We start from the raw sequence: 23,501 nt of genomic DNA, 5'->3' as shown, positions 1-23,501 counted from the left end.
AACAATTTTTTCATTAAGAATGCCTAATTGTAAGTTGCAAAAGAATTCTGAAAACGAAAAATCTCTCGACTGCAGTGAGAAACAAAGTTAAAGGCCTACACTGAAATACCCGATATGATCAAGGCTGTTTGTGAAAGATTAGAGAGAAGATGAGGGTTGCTATATCCCTTACGGCTCGAGATTCGACATACGCATGTGAAATCTTCAATAAAATCGGTACTTGAGACTACTATCCTGAAAAAGTATATGTAACATAATGAAATTTTGTGCAAAGATATTTCATGCTTTTTTACACTTATAAAATTAAAACTTGGATTAATTATTCAACACGTATTTGGACATCAGATTTAAGATCTTGGTTTTTAACAGCTTCAAAAATAATGTTTAAACATGGATTAATTTTATTTGTCTAAAACCTAATTCTATGAATATATTTTCTCATGGAGTGGTATTTAATTTTTTTTATAAATTTAAAAAGAAACATCTGAAAGTTATAATAATCAAATGTATAGAACTTTAAGAAATTAGCTTTACGTGTTGTCTGACAAGTCTAATTTTAGCATAAATATCTAAAATGGAATTGAGCCCTTGACACAGAAGCAACGTGAAACATACTTGAAAATAGCGAAATCCGGATTTTATGAACATATGATTTATTGAAATTTCTCTGTTATGAAGGAAATAGTCAATACTGATTGCTGATGTGTCCTTAGATCTATCATTAAACCTATCCTTAATCGAACTCACCTGATGAAATGGACAAAAAAAATAATTTTTTATGTATAGAATTATACACTGTGTTATATTTAGACACTTAATGAAACATAAACGATTTAGACAGATTAGTTGGTGGAGAGAGCATCGGCTGAGCATCGAGACTGTTTAAATAAAAAGAGGTTAGATTTACATTGTATTTTTTTGTTCTTCTTTTTTGTATGATAGTGCTACACATTTGGATACTTAAGTGGCTATAGGATTAATAGGGTTTGATATTGTTTTCGTCGTTTACATCTTCTTATGCACGAGAGGTCTCTCCAAATAGACGCTAAGCTTAAATGAATTTCTGATCAAATAATTATTTCGCTGAAAATATACTGTCAGAAATGTTTAGTCGAAATAGTAGGATAACGGCTTATATACATTTTTATGTTTGACAACCAACTTTACTGTTTTAATATAAAGCAATCTGTCTAAAGTTTCCTCGAGAGCAACAATGAAAGAGAACACAACCTAGATGCATTTGTTTTTTTATTATGATAGACTATCAAAAAAAGAGGTGAACTATTAGTTCATTGGTCAGTATTGTCGGTGTTGCGTGTAGGAAGTCGAGTATTGTTATTAGACCGTATCACATATACACGATTCTGATGATTCTGATGTTGAGCTGTCAGCCGGCGGCGGCGGCGGTGGAGCACCAATTCCTCGTTTTCGTCTCATCTTCACTAATGACATTCTCACATCTATAAAAAAAGTCAAATATAAATGTAAGTTTAATCTTATTTCGTTTATCAGTATCAAAACTGACAAACACGTTTTCACCTAAGATTATAGGTACATTTACTAGGGTTATTATTACATGTCGATTAAGACTGTCATTTACAACAATGACATAAAATAATGCAGACATACTTGTGCAGAATCTAATTAAAATCATCTCCTAAATTACGCTACACATTAGGATCGAACATCCACCCATAGGCAGTCACCCTCTAGTGGTCTTTCAAAAACCAATTAATTATTGGCGAGCTTTTATTATTTCGAAAGCGATGCGGTTTTTAATTTTAACCCTAAGAGTATGTAATTTTAACGATTTCGAAAACAAACATGACGTTGTCCATGCAGCCGACTGGTAAACTGGCAAACAATCTTACCCATTTAAAAAATTGACGTAAATTAATCAAAAATTACTTCAAACATTCTTTTCTAACAACACAACTTCCTGTGGATAACGGTAGGTTGGTGCTTCTTCTAATGTAAAAAAACCGGTTTGATTTTATGGCTTAAAATAGCTTTCTCGGGAAATTCGAATTATAAAGAAAGCGAAACATATTCGGTCGTCATCAAAACTGCACGGAAGGAATAAGTAGATCTGAACTTTAGTCAGATTGGTGCAGAATTGTGCATTTATATGGCTGAAACGAGCATCACAGCAAGTGAATGAATCAATATAAGTTATAGTAATTCAGATTAAAACAAATGAATTAGCGCGTACAGATGCTAAGACGTCAATTTTTAAACCACATTACAAAATGTTTTAGAAAATATTTGCTCTTCACTACTTGTGTCATGTAATTATTACTAAAAGGAATTAGATAGAAATATGATAACGACACTATTCATGATGATACCAATGTTGCTTCGGTGTATCACTCGCAATCGGCTTAACCTTGTAAAAGGTAAGATATCAGTCACATTTCTCTGCTAATTACAGTCTAATGTAATATGACATTAGTTGTTTGGCAAAGTGTTCAGCAAAAGTTTGCCGAATATCAAACAATAAAGTTTAAAATGAATTTTTGTATTTATTTTCATTTCACACCTTATAGAATATAACCAATTGACATTCAGTGTTGAAACGACGTGTTGTTTCATTAGAATTCATATATGGAATCCTTCTTATCAATATAGTCCTATATCCAAAAAAACTCAATATCAAATGAAAATCGTACTCCATATGGCCACGTTCTCATTTTCAGTCCAAAACATCTATCTATCAAATACATATAATCAAATACTCTACCTGGTCTCGTTTTCAATTCCTTTGTCAACATGTCAATAAATGGTGTTGTGAAATAAAGAGGCCAATAAACATTGTTGGGAAAATACTTATTCTATTAGACTTGTACACAACTGCAAAATTTATATCAGACTCGACTAGCGATTCGTCCAGTATAGGGCTGACAGCTCTGTACTCGTCCGATATAATTCAGTACTGTATTCAAAAATCTATCATAACCTCATTATATCGATGAAATAAAGTCGCCTTTAAAACTGTAGTCAGGTCATCATTCGAGCGTATGATTAGAAAAAGTAAAAATATTCCTGGAAATATTTGGGTAAAGTTAAATATCAATATCATATTTGAACATAGAGTAATTTTTACATAGGTATTACGTTATTTCACAGTCATGCGTTCCTCGATATCAAGTCAGTGATTAATTTGATTATTTTTTCTTGATCCATGTAAAATCATAAATATTTTATGAAAAATATGGCATATTTGTTTATTTCTACCCCCTAAATGACAGAATGAAAGAATATCTGCATATTGTTACAGACTTTAAGAATTTTTCCTAGTAAGTATTCACCGAATTTAACCATTTGACTACAATTTCGCTCATAAGAAAACACTTCAAGTTTTCATTAAACAAATGTGGAAGCGTGATGCTTTTTTCCAATCTATTCTGCTGTTAATATTGCTAGTAAAAACAAGACATTGTATACTTAAAAAACTAATTACCGTTCACATCTGCCATGTCTACTTCATCTTTGGCTAAGTCTGTGTCAGCCTTAACATTGAAACCTAAAACGATAAGTGTCTTCTTAAAAAAGTAAGATAACATTTAATTACATATAACTCATTTCTTAATCAATTCGAAGTCACCAATAAATGACAACAATTACTACTGCTGCAAATGCTGATGGTAATGTTGCTGATTAAGGTGGTTTTTAATGCAAACTATGAATCTAATAATAATGATGACATATCACTTGCTTTATCGTTGAACAATCGTTCCTTATTCTTTCACAGATAAAACGATGCTATGTAAAATTGTTTTCACAGCATCAAAATTTCATTAAAATTGCTTATAGGATTTATCATAAGTAAACATGAATATGGCCTAACTTTAGTCCGAGAAAGGCCCAATCCTTTAAACAATTGTCTACCGAGTAACTCAATAGTTAGAGACCTCGACGTAGTCGATTAGAGTGCAAAATGATTTAAGTTAACAATCATCACCCACGTTTCGAATTCAACCAGTTTAAGCTCCTGTTCTATCTTAATGCAATTCCCCTTTTAATTCCATATTTTGTTCCTCTGTCAGTAAATAATGACCATGATCAAACTGTACACACATGTATTGTAGGTTCACATGTGGGTTCTATGTTTAATATGTACCCACAGCTCTTGATATGTGACCCTTTCAACTCTAAAAAAATCGAACGACATTTTCAAAACAAGTTATCCTTTAAACAGAGATCAACGCGCAATATTTATTTGTATGATTTGAATTTTCAGAAAGAAATATTTTTGAACAAGGCTTATTTTATCAAAACCAAAAAAAATCTGTTTCTGAGGTATATTTCTTTTTATCAATTTTGTGAACTTACACATTTAATTTTGTAAACATGTTTTAATGTGGGAGAGAGTCGTTTTAACTTTAAGATAATATTTTTGCAAATAGATGTGTTACACACACACACATATATATATATATATATATATATATATATAGCGGGAAAAAAAGAATGAAGTGATGCCTTTTCCAGTTTACATTGCAATTGTTTATTAACAAAACTGTAATAAATAATTGAAGAGAAATATCAACCGGTTTCACCCGTTAAAGGGATCTTCAAGATTTGTTAATAAACACAATTGCAATGTAAACTGAAAAAGGCATCACTTCATTCTTTTTTTCCCGCTATTTTTATCCGTATTGTGTTTAAACTTTACATTTATATATATATATATATATATATATATATATATATATATATATATATATATATATATATATATATATATATATATATATATATATATATATATATCAGAATTAAAAAAAATGAAATAGATAAATAAGAATTACTAGTTACAGCTTACAGGAATTAATAAGTTCAATTTCAATAATAACAAATAACTGGTGTCGTTTAAGTTACACAAATGATACAATCGTCGCATCTGTGCCCTAGTTATATTTGTTATCGTTACCTTAACACATGTTTTGTATTAAAACGAGTAAAAATATTATCACTTCATTTTAAATCTATAATATAAATCATTAGAACGATTAAACAAGTTATATTCTTAGAGAATATTTCCCTCTAATAAAATATATAAAGTTATCTACAGAAAAAAGAGAACATTTGAACATCATCATTGAAACATTACAAAAATCAGTTCTGAATCGAATCAAATAACGGTCATGTGAATATGAATTTAAGCATCTTTTCCAAATACAATATTTAATAGCAATTAGAATATTTCATACACTACCATGAAATCAATATTTAGAACTGTAGGTTACTCCTCATGGACAAATATTTTGTCTGCAATTCCTAGTAAATTAACATAAGATGCTGGTTATATAAAAATCCTTAATATGTCATATGCACATTACTTAAACTATTCATTTTTGAAGAAAAAAAAAACAGCAATAATAAAAACATTTCCTTTTCAATCACCTCCATTAGGCATCAACTCAACTAACATATGATAAAATAAAAACCTTTTAAGATGCCACAAATAAATAAAATGTGTTATGCATGACTATATATGTAAAGAAATTTCGGTAGTTTTCCAAACTTGTCAATAGAGAGAAATAAAAGAAATATATATAAATAACACGGCAAAATATGGCATCAACACACAAGAAAACAAAATAAAACAGACAACTTACCTTCAATAGTTACAGAAAGAACTGCGCACAAAATGACCAAAATCAACAGCTTTTTAGCTAACATTGCTGGGTTTGTAGTTGACTCGTGATCACCAGAGCTGGAAAAGCGTATTTGTCGAGTATTGAACACACGTGTATTCAAGCAGCAACTTTACATTTATTGTTTACGAAGCCGTTATATAATGTTAGTTGCCCATTAAGTAAGCCACGTGATATTTTATCATGATTTCCCCTAAGCAAGGGTCTAAAAGTTCAAAAGAGATTAATGGGTGATAAGTTTAAAAAATGCATAGACTGCAATTCTTTGTTAATGTCAAAATGTATACAACAATGATGTTTCAATGTACAAAATACAACTTATTATTAAAACAATAGAACAAAGAAAAAAATTATTTAAGAAGAACAATATGGAATACAGATGATTACTATGTAATTATTTTATCACAATTGTTTGTTTATAATTGTTGTTGTTTGACTTTAACTCACACCGACACTATTAAGATCATTTGGCGACTTTCCAGCTTTACTTGTGGAGGAAAACCTCAGGTGCCCTTTCGTATAGTATTTCGGGCACGCGGGGTATCTGAGTATAACTATTTATAACAATTGAATAAAAAGCTTAAATAAGACTTAAGGAATCACTGCGGTCAATTGCCATTCACTATAAAACAAAATAAGCAACTGTTGGCCGGCGGTCGCCAATTATTCCTCGTTACAGTATTAGATAAAGACTATTATAAAACTCAAAACAAAACCTTTGCTAATAAGCCAAGTTTAAACTAGCTTTAGATGAACAGAACGAATAAATTAAAATGTAAAGAAATATGTTTGTTTCATCAAACTTTCATCTGCATGTACGTAATACAATTAGAGATTTTGTAAATGATTGCAAAGATATAGGATGAAACACATTTCAATAAGATATGCACTATTTGAAATTGTAACAATGATGCATGCCAATAATTATTCATCGACGATTAAGTTGGTAATTTTTGCCCGGACGTTGGTGACAGTCAACGATTTTAGAAGGTAGACTTAATGTCTGGATTTGATTTCTTTTAACCTTAAACGTATCAACGATAATATAATTATAATGTAGAATCACTTAATGTATCATCAAATGCTAATGTGATTACATTCTCGTGTATATCTATTTCTAAAGGGAAAACTCTTTTTTAGCAGTTAACAATGTTATGCAAGCGTTGCATTATTTCATATGTTTTAAATGCACTAACTATTTTATCTGCCAGGTATTGTTGCAACTTTATTTTTGTTGCCGTTACATAGAAGATTATGAAGATTATAAAAATTCAAAACTCAAATATAATGCATAATTCATTGTTGCATTTTGAAAAACAATATTCGCATTAATTTCCAATATAAATAAAACATCAATTTTGTTTGCCCTAATTATTATTTTTTGTTTTTAACAAATAAGTGGATACTTGTATCTTAAGGATATTTTTCTCTACAAAGTATTATAAAGTATTTTTTTACGAAAAACAACATTTTCTTTTAAATAATTTATCGGTGAGAAGAAATCTTTGACAATTTTTTTTAAAAATCTTTGACAAGCCTTGTTTATTTCGCTTCCGTGAATACTTGATTATTTGATTATTGAGAAAACATCTATTGTTCTACGCTTCATTGTCCCTTTGATACAAAGTCTCAGTCCAAAGTTTAACCTTATTCGTAGAAGCTTCAACATACTCTTTCTGTTATTTCATTTTTTATTTGGCAGGCGATGTATGGTGCTTGTAATAAATGCTGTTGAACAATTTATTTGTTAAACAGTCAGACAATTTATTTTGTTAAAATGATTTGAATACACTCTTTAAAGAGAATAATATTGAGTGGCGTAATTTCCTTTAATATATAAAAATGATATCTCCTGTCGTTATCTAAACCAGCGAGATATCCACCAACTGTTTCAGCAGTAGAACGAGTAATGACAACTGATTTTGTAGATATACAATGAACATGAACCTACTGCTTAAGTATTTGACGACAAAAATGTGTTTGAAGTTACCTTATTATTTTCTTTTCATCATTTACGTACAATATATAATGCATATTATCCTTAATTAAATTACAGATTTCGTGAGTTGATAATTGAAATTTATGAACTTTCAGTTTTTTGCGTATTACTCTGACGATATATGGTTGTTACTTAAGATGTAATTTTATTTAATACTAAGTTTAAATTATATACCTCCAGGAAATATTAATGTTAATTAATACTTTATGATTATATGTTTATTACTTAATGCTGAAAAAAATGTTGTTGTTGTTGTTGTTGTTGTTGTTGATTAAGAATCAGTCCAAGTTTCGATTAATGATCCTGGTTTATTCATTTATTTATTTATCTTTTTCATTTACCTGACAGTATCTCAACTGACAACAGCGGTATGCCTTTAGGATGCAAAAACGTTTTTACAATAGTTTGCGATACAAATATATGTCATTCTAAATGTAAGTTTTTCATACTTTGTTTTTATTGTTAAATTTAAAGTACTTCCGAAAAAGATTAATAATGGGACAATCCCCTAAAAGATATTTAGTGCTCGCCAATTTTTTTAAGCCAATCACCGACGAGGATATTTCAAATTTTCAGGTTTCAAATCTTAATAGAACAGATTTTATATAAACTGGACGTTTTATATTATAAAACGCAAGTGGGCGGAGCACTAAGCCGGTTAGAGTGCATATTGGATGTTCTCCGTAAATAAGAAAGCTACAGTCGCTTCGCAAGCTCCGCTCCTTTTTAGCTTTCTTATTTACGAAGAACACCCAATATGCACTCTAACCTTTACATGGTATATTCTTCTATACATAATCAAATGATCCTGATTTTATATTTATTGCTTTATTAAAAAATGTTATATAAAAAAACGTTATTAGGCTAAAATGGTATAGTAGATAAACATATTTTTAAAAAACATTATGATTTGCAAAATACATAACAATACAAAAAAAGCAATGATAACGGAATCAAAATAAGGATCAATTATAGGACCAAGATCAATATTTTAATAATCTCTTAATTGCGCTTATGTTGTAAACCAATATTTTTTTGGTAAAATGCCATAAATATGGTATTGCAAATTCCTTTTTATATAAATCTATAAGTAAATCTATGAGAATAAACATACAATAAGTTTTAAGATATGACATTGATCCTGGTCCGTAAAATTGATTAAACACGGACATGGAGTGAAGAAGCAGCTTTAATTGTAAGCTCATGATTTTTAGAGAGAAAATCTTCCAAATGCAAAAGAAGATCAATAAACATATTTTTAGATTGATGTTCCGCTTTTCCTTTAACAAAAACATGCGCAAATTTCGTTAAAGTTCAAACAAGTTCATTACGCGGACTTATACAATAATTTGTTTTTGTAAACAAATAACTTTTTAAAGATTTTTAACCGATTTCAAGGAACAGTTTAAACCAAGATGAACTATGATATCCTAAAATAAATCATTTTAAACAAACTAAATCTTTTGTAAACAGATTTTACATGCTATCACTGTTAAAGAAAAGTTAACGGATAAACTTCACGCGACCCTTTTAAAATCTATATGCTCTTATTACGCAAGTTAAATTCACCCCTTTTCACGCACTATATACCATTGACTTGTCATAATGTCACTTTAATATACAGTATCAGGAGTGTTAGATATTAATTTAATACTGTATGCGTTTCTTTATAAAAGATACATTATGCTGAAATTTCATATTTGAAAATATTGATATTTACTTAACAGTCTCTTTTAAATGTAAAATAAAAATATTTTTTAATAAACACACATAGAAAATATGTTACGTTTTACAATATACGCACTATAAGTAAACACAATATGAATACAGTGTTTTTAAAAAACTATTGTGTACGAGAGAACCACCAAATGAACGTGACCAGTAGCATGGAATGCTTTCAAAATACTGCTTTGTGCATTTTTTTTTAAAATTCAAATTCAATATACTCAGTAAGAATTTCATAAGTAGTCGTATTTTACCCAAAGATGAGCGGAGTATGTCTTTTCTTTCTCCACTTACCTTCGACTAACGTTATACCGGTATCTCTATGTTTCAGATTTTTTTTTGTTGTTATCAAAATCTGCCTGGTATTTAACTTCAGTATTGTTGTATTTTTCTGGTCCTACGCGATCATTTATTCTAGTAAGTTAGTGTTGAAAATTGATTACAGCTTAAGTCGGGTCTAGGGTTTGTTGCGCTTGTTCATTATCTCTCAGGAGCAGAATAAATTTAAACGAGTCTGCAATTTTTGAATAATAATGCAGTTTTCTTTGCTCTCAAGGATCATCTATATTCAAATGCGTTATACCAGAAACTTTTAATTATTTCGAATCGCTGCTAGAGGAAGCTATCCGGTCTATACACAATTCCGTCTGAGACATCCGTTATGCTGGAAATCGTTACATTACCTTAAATTGACATAATGCCCATCCAAGGGTATATATTGAGTAAACAGGTGAAAGTCAAAAGTTTACATTTTGCCCTAATTCCATTCAGTTGTATAATTAATACACATGAACGATAAATAACTCAAGGAAATTTATATAAGTATTCATCTGAAATTACGTATAACGCTCAGTTTGGGAGCGGTCTATTTATATATCAGGCAGATTTATATTTTATTGCAAACGTTGGTCAATCACCATTATTACAGGAATTGTTTTGAAATATATAGTCAATTCAACTCCATTTGACAATGAAAATGAGCATTATGTCATTTTAACCATTCACAAAACCGTAAGAAAAAGAATCTTCTTTCTGAATGACAATTTTAATGATTTTGTTTTTTTAATTCATTTTACGGACACAATCCGTTTGTTATCAGTATGACTGTAATATTAACAGGGAAGAACTGAATATAAGGAGAATTTTCATTGGTCATTTTGAAATTACAAACTGAAATCGGTGAATCTCATTCGTCATTCTAAAATAAAGTGTGATAGTCTAAAATGAGGTGTGCTGGATAGTTCTTACCATTCTAAGATAAAATGTTAAGAATTGCTTTATCATGATGAAAGGTAAGAGATAGTTTTGCCACTATAAAATAAAATGTTGAGGATGGTTCTAAAATTAAATATACAGGAATGACGATAGTTTTTTTCAAAAATATTTAGGTTAATTTGTAAATGATAACAAAATGTATCAAGTCAAACGTAAAACAATTAAAAGGGACACCTTTAATAGAAATTGTTATTCTCTGAATAAACATCAATATAAATATGCTATAATTGAATTTCAATGTTTACAAAATGGATATTTTCTTATAATTATCATGTCATTGTTTTGCAAGCGTTGCTGGCATTTCTTTTGTTATTGAAAACCTTGAAATAAAATAATTGTTCATGTCAAACAGATTTACTGCGGCCTAGTACCATTTTAATAGATACTTCTTGTTTTATATACAAGGGTCGATGTTAATTTGCTCTAACAATAAATGATAATATTATTGCAATGCTTTTGGTTATGAAAAGGTAGTGCATATTAAAAATGTAAATTATTGTGGTTTTGATTTATGAAAAAGAAATGAAATAAAAATTATATATTTCAATTTCCATGTTTGCATTTTAAAATTAAAAAAATAATACGATTTAAAAAAAGTTTTAAAAAGTCATCCCGTACTTCACTACAGTGTTGCTTTATTTTTATGGTATTTCGTTATCATTGCTTTAAGCACAAAGGATAAAAATTTAGTTTGCATTGAGAGACACAATTTACTTCCAATTTCTTAAACAGGATAAGTTTTTGTGTGTAAAATTCAGATGTTTTGAAATAACAAAAATGTATTTGTCTATATCTATTTTTAGTATGTCAATAATGTCCCTGTCTTGACCACTTTTACAGCAGATAAAAGAGTTAGCCCAATGTCATTATATTTTATCACGGGATAGCCCTCGAATTGTTTGCAATACGATCCAATTTTTAACCAGGATACAGTCCACGTCAGGGGCATACCTCGGCTTATTTTGAGTGTACGCCGAGTGCCGGTTTTTGGCCGAAGGAACGCCAGAGACTAATATATCATATATAGCTATGTGCTATAACTAATGATTTAGGGGATATTTAAGCTAATTGTACTACTATTGTCTTTTTCTATAGTTATGAAAATAACATCAAGTACATATATTGAATGTAAGAGAAATAGCACGAAGTCTAACGTGTACACTGTTTTAAACAGTTCAAAATATATTTGCTTTTAGTAAAACAAAACATAGCCAGGTGTCTCTCTTGTAAAAAAGATGGGTTTTATCTCCTTTGTAACAAGTTTAGTTTCTTCTTTGTTACTTTTCTTATGTTCCACCATAACTTAACTTGAGATATAATCAAGGAAAATATGCTTTAAAATGATCTGTATGACTTTAATACAAACACAACAGCTTAAATGTTTTGTGTAACGAAAGGTTATCGTATTCACAGATAAAATGTAGTATCGCACGATCATTTAGCTTCCTTAAAATATCTTTAATGCGTATTATGTCAATGGTGCAGACAATAAGTATTGACTTTTACATTTTTGGTCTCAACTCTAGTCTTTCAATTTCCATTCGAAATATTTAAGTTATTTCATTACGAAGTTAAATGCCTCACGCACATAAAGTATGTTAGTATAAACAGACTCGCAAATTTGTTATCTAAAGTCGTCGAAAATAACAGAATTTAGACATGATGTGTCTTATATGGTTATACATCGTTCTCGTTATATATTTGTCTATGTTTCAATATGTATAGATGAGACTACGTATAATAAAGAATATATATCATTGTTTTCAGAAGTGTGCATTTTTTACTCAATAAAATAATACAGTAGAAACAATTTTCTGTAGTGATATATTTTGTAAATACTGGTATTCTTTTTTACGGTCAAATAAACAAAAGTTGAATTTGGTTTGTGACGATGGATGATGGCAATAGTTCACTGCAAAGATTTGATTCACAGTGTCAAAATTATTCTACATAATTTGAAATGAATATAAGTTGAATGAATGTTAATATACTGATTTATAGTTACAAGGTAAAATATAAAAAGACATTCCATACAGCTAACTCACTCCCTTCAATTGTGCTGCAAACGCCAAATTGCAAACAAGATCTTTATTTTGCATATATACCTAGATGTAAAAAATGAAATAAATGTTTACTTTTCACTGATTTGATTCTTCTGAAGAAAAAAAAATGATTGTAATATATTTCATGAATTTTTACCCTTATTTGGAGATTGACGAGGATTATTAGCATTTATTAACGCTTTACTCAAAATGAAAAAAAGAGAAAATTCCAAAGAAATTGTTTATATCATCTTTTTACTCCCTTTCTTCATAATTGAAGTTTTGATTGTGCATAAAAAGTTAACGCATATTCGAATAAGGTAACATCCTAAGCATACCTGTAGAATCAATTAGCAGCTACGAATATGTTGATAGATCTACGCCCAGATTTCATTTTTGATTTTTTTCAGAAACTTGTTCTTTTTATACGCCCGCGCGTATTTGCGTATCGGTAGGTACGCCACTGCACGTATCATCACTTTGTAATGGATGACACAGGGCAAAACAACTGTAGTAATATAAGAAAAGAAAAATGTTTGTCTCAAAGGTAGAGCAGAAGACTACAATCGTGTCTAAATCTTGTTTTTACTTGATTGGTTAATCTGTTTAAGGAAGAAAAAATAGGAACTTGATAAAAAGGTGCTCATTACCTTCATAAGTAAAGGACGGGGGATCATCTCTTACAGGTATGTCTTCTTTTAATATATACAATTTAAAACATTTTTCTATTTTATTTCACCTATTGCTGTGAATTTCATGCCGAAAGATAATGCCAATAACGTTATGTTTCAACAAAGTAACACTTACAGGAAAATGATAGTAAACAACTCTTTAGCGTTAAGTGCGATGATTTAGTAATTTATTATTATTATTACTATTATTACTAATGTCTTTATAATTACCAATAATGATGATTATTTATTTATTTATTTTGTTTATTTATTTATTTATTTTTGTTGATTGATTTATTTATTTATTTATTTATCCATCTATTTCTTTATTGCAGCAATTAAAATTTTAATAATAATAATAATAATAATAATAATAATAATAATAATTATAATAATAATAATAATAATAATAATAATGAACATCATTATCGATTATAATAATAATTATCATTATAAATGTTGCTTTTACAATAATTGTATTTTATCAAGTACCATAAGAAAATTAAGACAGGATGCTGAAGATAATAAAATTGTCAATTGGGCTTCAAAAGTAAGAGATTTATTACAAAATGCTGGTTTTAATGATGTTTGGTTGTTTCCTTCTTCAGTAGATATAAATAAGTTTACAGTAATTTTTCGTACACGACTTCAGGATATATATGTTAATAACTGGAGACAGGATATCTCATCCAGATCTTCACTTTTATTATTCAAAGAATTAAAACCTATTTTTGAAATATCAGAATATTTAACAAAGATAAAATGTCCAATATCAAGAAAGACTCTTGCTAAATTACGTTTGTCGTCTCATCAACTTTTTATTGAAACTGGAAGACATAGAAATATTGATAGAAATGATAGGAAATGCCAACTATGCCAATGTAATGATATTGAAGATGAATTTCATTTTGTATTAATTTGCTCAGCTTATACAACATTAAGGAAACAATGCATTCCTAGATATTATTATACACGCCCAAGTATGTTAAAATTTACTGAATTGTTACAGTGTACAAATGCAAACATTTTAAATAAATTAGCCAATTATTGTAAAAAAGCATTTGATGTTCGAAGGAATTCATTAAATCATTAAAAAAAAGACATAATAAATGACTCATCACTAGAATGTACTCAAACATATATTTAAAGAAAAAAAATGAATTAGAAATTAAATACAGCAATATATTTATATATATGTATTAATTGTATATAATAATCTATTAATATGTTATATAAAATGTCACATTACTTCATGTATGTAAATAAATGTATGTATGTATGTAACGATGAACTGTAAATGTTCAAGTTAGACAAATAAATTTTCTGTTCTGTTCTGTTCTGTTATTTCTTATATTATTTATATCGTATTATCATTATAAAACTAATTATTGTTTTGTTATCTTGTTATATCTTTGTTATAATGAAATATTGATAAACACAACAAAAATGTATTTTTTAAATATTCTTTTTAAATGTATTTTAAAAAAATTATGTTACAGAGTTTTAAATTAATAAATAGTAAATAACAATACTTTGATTTAGAACAATTTGCGTTTTGTTACCTTTGGCATTTTTCTCGATTCAAATGTCATTACTTAAAAATAGCTTTAATCAAAATCGTTATGTTGACTTCATTTTTAAATTTCTTTTAATTGCGCACCGTTCTCTGCTGATGTCATTGTTTTACGTGCGCCTTTTTTCCGCCCTTCTGCTGCACTGAGTTTTTTATACACGTGTCGTCAATTACATATTACCTGTCATGATTTTTTTTATTTCTATAATGAAATAGTTTCAAACAAAGAATTTCTCAATTATTCATACACAAGACTTTATGTTTGTATATTGTAAATGAACGTTATTTTAACTTACACTGTACATATCTTATGTTTTATGTATTCTGTGTATTCGTAGTATTTGTGTGCAACCTCAGTAGAGCCACCCTCTGCAAAACAATAATAATACAAGTTTGAAATCTTCCAAAAGAAAAACTTAACCATTAATGTAGCCTATCTAGTACAACACCTCAACGTATACGAAAAGTTGTAACTCCATCCAAGAGGGTGTTGCTTTGCAAAGGGTTGTATAGTATATTTAATATAACAATGTAACTGTAGACTTTTCGGCTAAGTCCATTTCTCACTTGTTATAGGGACACATACACAGTAAGATTCGAACGAAATAACCATGCAGTTCTTTGGTGTTTTAATTCTGGCAGGAATGTTGTGCATTTCACTTACTTTTGCAGACAGGGTAAGTTTGTGCATTTGTTGTTTCTATCACAACGCAAATCCGGACTATTCCTGATCACATGTATACTGTAATTAGTTATATATAGATAACTTACTGTGTAGCTACGGAATTAATACATCATTGATTCATTCAATGTGTATGGTTTATTGCAAGCGTAAACACCTTTTAAACTTCGACAGGTGTATCATTTATTGCAAGCCTAACAATAGTAACTTATATAATTTCTTGTTAGTACATGCAGTTCACTGTGAAGTTGATTGAAAACCACAGTAACTAAATGATTATTGGTTCTTTCTCCAAGAAATATTTGTTCGGAAACATTCTTGCAAGTAATGGTGAAATATATCATAATTTATAATTAAATTGAGTACAATCGTTAGATTTTTATCAAAATTACTTTTCATTTTATTTTAGATCTTCCGAATCGAGTCACATAAGAAGGGTAATGAAAACGTGCTAATTATTAAAGAAAGAGACTGGGAAGAGGGTCACGGAAATTGACGTATTTGAAGAGGATGTAAGTAATTGTATAATTGTCAAATCATTACAAGATGAATCGTAGAAAATTTTGATAAATATTTTTCTCAGTGACGAAATACCCATCTTTTTCAATAACATTTTATCTATAATATACACAAGTTACATCGAAAAAGTCACAGGCTATTGATGCTTCAAATGATTGTTGGAGTTCCAGAAAAAGTGTTATGGATTGCGTCGGGGGGCATACGTTCTGTGAACGTCGCCTTTGCCTTGTTGATATTCGTTCTAATCTATATTTACTAATTGGCACAAAACACATAATATATATTGTACAACAACATTGACCTGGCACTCTTGCATTTGACCCTGTTGTCGGTATATTCCGTAAACGTTACGATCTACCTGTAAATCAATATGAATGTAAATATCGAATTGATAAAATTGTGTAAATTAAAAATCAATCTTAGCGCAGTTGGTAAAGGAGGTGTAACTTCACTTGAAGAATTTAGACGAATTCTGGTAGGTTCGAATCCTATTACTACAACTTATTTTTTATATTTAAAATTGCCATTCTCTCAAAACTATTGCAAATCTTTTATTTGTGTGTACCAACATTGTGTGTAGTATTTAAAATAATTGCCTTTAAAGCGCGTATGCGCTAAAGCATAAACGATTTCATAATGTCACAAAAAGAACCGATGAAAGATACTGTTATAAAAAAAATATGATACTGTTATAAAATAAAAAAAAATATAATTGTGTTTAAAAACACCACTAAAAAGGTTTTCTTAAACTAGGTGTAGTAAAACTATTTCAAATTAATTCTTGCGAGTAAATAAAAAAAAATCAAAATGGGGTGTTGGTAAAGGATCGAACCATAGACCTTCAGATCGGTAGTCCGACATCTATGCCAATACACCACACCTTACTGACGAGTGAAGTTAGCAAATATATTGATATATTCGATAGATACTGGTCAGTGTTTATTCAAATGACCTTTACGAAAGTTAATGAAGTGCAAGGTCAATGTTGTTGTACAATACTTTTGTAACATTTTGTTGTTATATACTTTGCATATATTTCATGTTTTCCCTTTATCATTACTGTCGTTGTATTCAAAACCATAATCAAATATTCGGAATATTTCTCACGCTTTATTACAACTAATTTTAGCCGCGTCACAACAAAACCAACATAATGGGTTTGCGACCAGCATAGATCCAGACCAGCCTGCGCATCCGCGCAGTCTGATCAGGATCCATGCTGTTTGCTATCAGTTTCTCTACTTGTAATAGGGTTTGTAAGCGAACAGCATGGATCCTGATAAAACTGCGCGGATGCGAAGGCTGGTCTGGATCCATGCTGGTCGCAAACTCATTATGTTGGTTTTGTCATGACATGGCTCAATTTGAATTCCCTTGCCTGAATCAGGCAAATGTTAATCAGGCAGCAATAAACGAAATAAGCAAATTAACATAAACGCACACTTATTTCAGGAATATCAACTTGGAAAGCCAGAAGGCGAAGATTATTGCCTCGTCTCACGATATCTGATTAAGGTAACACTTTACATCGTTTTCAAGTGTAAATTATAGAATACATACGCATTTGCGCTAATCCTATCCGCTTTATTATTAATTAGACTTTGTTAATAGAATACTAAATACTATGTATAGGTTCAAGTTTTTTAGTACTACAAAATTTAATTGGTCAGGCGCGCGCGGCGCAGCAAAGTGTTTTAAATTATGTTAATAAACAGTCGATTTACTAGACTGATTACAGTTTGGCGATTTACTTAAGTTAATGTGTTACGATTCATTTGGAATACTGCAATCCTATTGGACAAAAATAATTTCAAACACTAAAGATTTGATCAAGATGTAAGCTTATCCTTTCCACTTATAACAATTGTATTAAAGAATTATTTAGGTAACTTTTCAATCCTATCGTATTATCAACTTGAACAAGGACAACTTTTAATCCTATTCAATTATTAAAAAAGAGAATTTAATAAATAATTTTGGTAAATATTCAACACAATCGACTTATAAACTGTGAATAAATTATAAAGAAATATTTCAATACTATTCATTTCTAAAATAAATAGTGTATTGAATAATTAATTAAGTAAAACAGATAAACTTATTGTATTAAGTAACTTAATCAGGTTATTCACCAATCGTAACCACTTGCTGCATATTATTAACATCACGCTCCATTTGTCATAAACATTTCATGAACAATGCATTATATATACTATGATAGTATAGTAAGATATGAAAATAGTATTTAACTGAAGTATAATTTATCTTTTGCAAAAAAGATTGAATAAATACTTGACATAATGAATACACATTCGTCCTATGATTACGTTTTATGGCGACTTTATTTGCAAAAGTAGATTAAATTAAAATAACGAAATTAAAATGAAAACCGCAATGCACTCATTTTTTCCAAAACAAATATTTTAATGTATTTTTTCTGATATGTTATCAGGCAGCTGATTCCCCGTATTGTTTCAAACGTATAAATGGTCCAATAGACATGCAAGAAGAATTACAAATCGATCTTACCGAATGTGGAGACCGTGAAATCGTCTTCCTAGAGCCAACAGAATGTCGTAAGGCTGACACGGACATGGATAGAGAACCTAGAAACGGTAAGACAATATAAAGGTTTAACACGAATCATGTGATAACAATGTTTTATTTCAATACGTTTTTTCTTCATATCTTGCTATATATACATGTATATTGCTTATATGAATTAGATACTTCTAAATGAAATATTGAGAAATATTGAGGAAATAAAATGCGTATTTTCATTTTCCGTATTTTCACTGAAAACATTTATATTTCACTGCAGTGAAACATATTTTCTTTATTTCAATGGTGTCTTGCAGAACTACGTTCTTCTTTATTCAGTCAATATACAAAGTTAAAGAAGTCCCACAAATCGAAAGGTAAAAAAAGAGAATAATGTATATACTAAACAGAATATTCAAGGGTTTTTTTGTATAAATACAGGACCTGTTTTCATCTTGTGATATGATGTTATCATATTTCACTTGTGACTACGGCCACTCGTGCAATATATATTTTCATACTACCCAATGAAAAAAGATCCTAAATTTATAGAAAAATCCTCTATAAGCACCGGATGGAAAGAAAATCGTATTTGTAAAGAAGTGTGAGCAGATGTGAGGGGTATGGTGAAGTAATGTCATAAAGTTATGTCTGATAATATAGTTTACAAATGATGAGGTATAATTATATAATAGAGTTAATGAAAGAATTCGTAATTCTATAATTGTTTCATACACTTGACCATAATAGATATAACAAGAACGTATTACATTAGGCAAGTGAGACTAGTAAATGCATGCGAGTCAAGTAAGGGTACTCCACTTATCACCCTAGTATTTAGATATTAAAAAAAACCCTCAACAGTATTGGTAGATTAGATAAGATATATTTCTTCTTTTTCAGGTCTTAGAGAGAAAAGGGGGGTAAATTGCTACACCAGAGAAGAAACCATTGTATATTGTAAAAGGTATGAAAACGTGTGCACACGACGGGGAGGGTTGTGGAATAAGTGTAAAGCATACAGGACCCAATGTGCGGAACAGGATACGCGCGTTGTTACAACACGTTATTGCTCATAAGGAAAATGGTATCGTAGTGTAAACATCAGCAACCAAAGATAATATATTTACGAAAGACTTTAACTGTTAAGAATGTATGTATTTGTATGACTTACTTCTATGACGTATGTGTCAATCCAACAGAGGTTAACATTTCTATTCTGTGTTTTTTGTTTTCATTTAAACCATTTATTACTATTTGAAAATTTAACCAGGTTATAGTTTTTAACTTTATAAAAAAGTAAAGGAGAACGTCAAACGTATTCGTCTTAACCACGACGAAATCGTATTGGGATGATTAACACTTCAAATTACTTGATTAACATTTGACAAATAGTTTTTCTATTAGACTTAATGAAATTAAAGTTTATCATCAGACTTATTTTCACAGACTTATTTTCAGTCCTTTCAAAGGAGGATAACTGATGCATTTGTCTATTTAATCTCATTTTTGTTTAGGTTTTCGTTTTCGATATTACTCACATAACTTTATGTCACAAAACAAAACTCAAGCAACGACATAATACATTTGTTATACCCTTTCACTTACAACAAAAAGGTTGAACTTTCTTTGCAAATATGTCGCTTTATAAGTATATCAAGTATATCTACATGTTAAATTTATTTAAAAACAGTCCTTTTTACAATTTTTGAATTTTGCATAATGACTTAAATGCGAAACAGCAACATGAAAAGCCTGATAAGAATGCCTAAAACAATCCAGACCGGTAACCCATCATTTTGTTAAAAATGTTTAATTTTATCATATTCTAATATTATGCAAATAAATTCTACCAATAAGTTTTATTTTGCCTATATGTTTTTGTTAAAACTGCAGATAACGTCTTTAAACAAGGTACTTGATACCTAACATGATCAAATTGTCTCGTTTGTATTGTTACTGTAATGAATATCTGATGTATTTATTAACATGCTACAATTCTGATTTGTTATAACTCATGTCTGAATAAATAAACGATTAACCAAGTTTGTTCGTCGCTTGTTATGTAATTTTGTTACTAGGATGTCAGCTGGGGTATCTTAGATGAGTCTTGCTAAATTTTAAACATGTCAGTCATTAAATTTTGAAAATACAATTTATTGAATATTGAACCCTTCTCATCTCTACAACGTAAAAATATGTCTGTTATTCCCATTGTATGCTCTAAGAAGAAAAAACATGTTGTATTCGAAACCTTACTACAAGTAACTCTTGATTTTGTTATATTTTTTCCTCTCTAATAACCATCATAATGACCCGAAGTTTTCCGGTTCTGACGCTTGGAAGTTTCGCTACAAAAGGTGATGAAACCTTTACAAACTTAAATATCATAAATGAACTTTTCATTTTTCAATCAAGACAAAATTATTGGTTATTTTCTACTAAATTGTCAATTACTGTTTGAATTGTGAATAGTACACACCATTTGTCTACACTAGTCGCATTGTTCTTTTCAGTTTCTGTAGGTAGATTAAATGTTAAATTTGCACATTTACAAAGCGCAAAACAATGAATAGAAATCTACTTTTTAACTTTCTTTCAAATAACAATAGATGTTACAACAAACGCGAATAGTATTTCTTTTGTAAAAAAAAGTTGTGATTGTTTGTGATGAAATTCTTAATGCAATGCAACAATCTGATAATTTGAATAAGACAGATAAGTGACATATAGGTATCTATCCATCACCGTATCGAGAATCAAAATATACAAAATTCACACTTTATGAGAGGTGTTACAATATGAATGCAACTAGGCAAATATCTCGCTTTTAACCACTTTTTGCACGAACTATGTACATGTATTGCATAGATGGCATTATAAGTTCTCGATCGATACAATACATTAACGCTGCTCGTGTATACTAAAGCTGACATCATTGGGAAAAGGTCTCCTTCCACTGACAAAATACGGTCCTATATCAAGAACCGCTGTATTCTTGCGATACAGGCGAAATACATATCAAAGGAAATAAGTCGTTTTTATGGGAACAATTACTTTCCTTTTCATCTGTCACACGGTGGTATAAAAAATTAAAAGTGGTGTGGATTCAGTAAATGGTTGAAAAATAAAGGATCTGATTGCCACTAATGCAAGATTTACAACTAGGTATATAGCTATATATGTTGGTATCTCTATTGGAGCCGCTCATACAATTATCAGACTAATATAAAAATGAAAAGGATAAGTGTCAGATGGATACCCCATCTCCTTACAGAAGAGTAAATACTTGCTTGGGTAAGAATCTCCAAACAATTGTTGAAACAGTTCCCTAAATACAACAATTGAACTTTCGTAAATATCATAACTGGCGATGAGACGTGTGTTCGCTTTTATGAGCCCAGGCGAAAGATGCCTAACAAAATATTGGCAATTAACTTGCATAGCAAAACGCACCATGAGCGTCAAAAAGGTCATGTACGTAATTTTCTTTACCAATCAAGGTACTGCTATTTAAATTGCCGTACCAAAGGGTAAATCTGTAAATGCCAAGTTTTACAAAGGCAAGGTCCTTCATAAATTAAAGAAATATTTCAAAAACCGTCGACCAGCAACTGGTCTCCGTGGTGTCAGGTTGTTGCATGACAATGCTTCGTCACACAAAGCGGCCATTGTACGAGAATATCTGAAACAGGAAAAGGTTGTCGAGCTTCCTCACCCTCCTTATTCGCCAGATCTTGCCCCTTGTGACTTTTTCCTATTTCCGAGGTCCAAAAAGCACTTTGCTGGAAGAAAATATCAAAAGCGAAAAAAATTCGGTTCGGCTATTTTCCCGCGTCTGAACATTACGAGTTATACCTCGAAAAGATTATGAAAACGCTTTTAAAAAATAGAATTAAAAGACTAAAACTTTGAATATCACATGGTGGTGAGTATTTTGAAGGATTGAGATAATTATTTTGGCACTGTTTGTCAAGCACTTCTGAAATTGACCCATTTAATACTTTTTTAAGATTATTTCAAAAGAAAACATACAAAGTTTTAATATACTAATAAATAGAATGGTCAGGGTTCATTCATTTATTAAACTTTATTAAATGTGATTTTCCAATATTTTCTACAAAATGATTGATTAAGAGGTGGCTAATATCCTGAATAGGTGAAACGTTTTTTAAACGTGCTGGAATCATCACCGTCTAGCATTGCACAAATTATATCTATATACTTTTATTATAATTTTATAGGATTATTAATATTGTTCCAAGCAAATTATGAGTGACATGCAACGATTCCCTGGTCAGTGCGTGGCAATATGATATTACCTTCTGTTTCAGGTTCTGTTTTACGTCACACCAACAAAGTTTAGTATCATTAAAGTCCATGGCTTGATTTAAGACCCCGTTTGCGAGGGACACATAGTTTACATTAATCACCCTGCCACAAACGCTCCAAATATTCCCTTAAATGTTCTTACATGTATATGAAACATAACCTTACGCGCACGTTATTCTGTACGATAGCTATAGTTTAACATATTTCCTAAATATTAATAAGGTTTAAGTAGAACCGAAAGTACAACAGTTAGAGTTATTCTGTAAAGTATGAAAAAAGATATAAAAGATTGTCCAAGGATTTCTAATCAATATTCTTAGCAAAAGCACATCAAATTAAAATACAATATTTAAAATGATCTTTACATTATGAACTTATCTCAAAAGTTATATATAATTTTCTTGTCAATTGCAAAATCTATTAAACCTGTCAAACCTCACCCTTTCTGGTCATTGGCTCATGCAATAGTGGTACACATGTCG

At 29.8% G+C, this 23,501-nt stretch overlaps 1 long non-coding RNA gene across 1 annotated transcript; it reads left to right on the top strand.

Annotated features, from left to right (window-relative positions):
- Positions 1 to 13,247: 13,247 nt before the first annotated feature.
- LOC132755494 (uncharacterized) lies at positions 13,248 to 20,733 on the top strand. The gene is made up of 6 exons (XR_009629220.1): positions 13,248 to 13,387; positions 15,522 to 15,622; positions 16,037 to 16,139; positions 17,599 to 17,661; positions 18,599 to 18,761; positions 19,591 to 20,733. It is a non-coding gene; the product is annotated as an uncharacterized LOC132755494 (long non-coding RNA).
- The last annotated feature ends 2,768 nt before the right edge of the window (positions 20,734 to 23,501 follow it).

The sequence above is a fragment of the Ruditapes philippinarum genome, unplaced genomic scaffold, assembly GCF_026571515.1.
Source record: "Ruditapes philippinarum isolate M1 unplaced genomic scaffold, ASM2657151v2 ctg546_1_1_1_1, whole genome shotgun sequence".
Lineage (NCBI taxonomy): Eukaryota > Metazoa > Mollusca > Bivalvia > Venerida > Veneridae > Ruditapes > Ruditapes philippinarum.
Note: the sequence above shows the minus strand (reverse complement) of the source record. Positions and strands in the feature narration are given on the sequence as shown.